Source organism: Lupinus angustifolius, chromosome LG01 (genome assembly GCF_001865875.1).
Source record: "Lupinus angustifolius cultivar Tanjil chromosome LG01, LupAngTanjil_v1.0, whole genome shotgun sequence".
Lineage (NCBI taxonomy): Eukaryota > Viridiplantae > Streptophyta > Magnoliopsida > Fabales > Fabaceae > Lupinus > Lupinus angustifolius.
In genome coordinates, this window is record NC_032009.1 from 20892422 (window position 1) to 20892649 (window position 228).

Consider the following 228-nt stretch of genomic DNA (forward strand, 5'->3'; position numbering starts at 1 on the left):
ATGAGGATAGGAGGAGGATGAGAATGAGGATAGGATGAGGATGAGGATGTGGAAGAGGATGAGGAAGAGGATAGGGATGAGGATAGAATGAGGACGTGAATGAGGATGAAGAGGAGGATGAGGAGGAGGACGAGAATGACGATAGGAGGAGGATGAGGATGAGGATGAGGATAGGAAGAGGATGAAGATAGGATGAGGATGAGGATGAGGATGAGGATAGGATGAGGA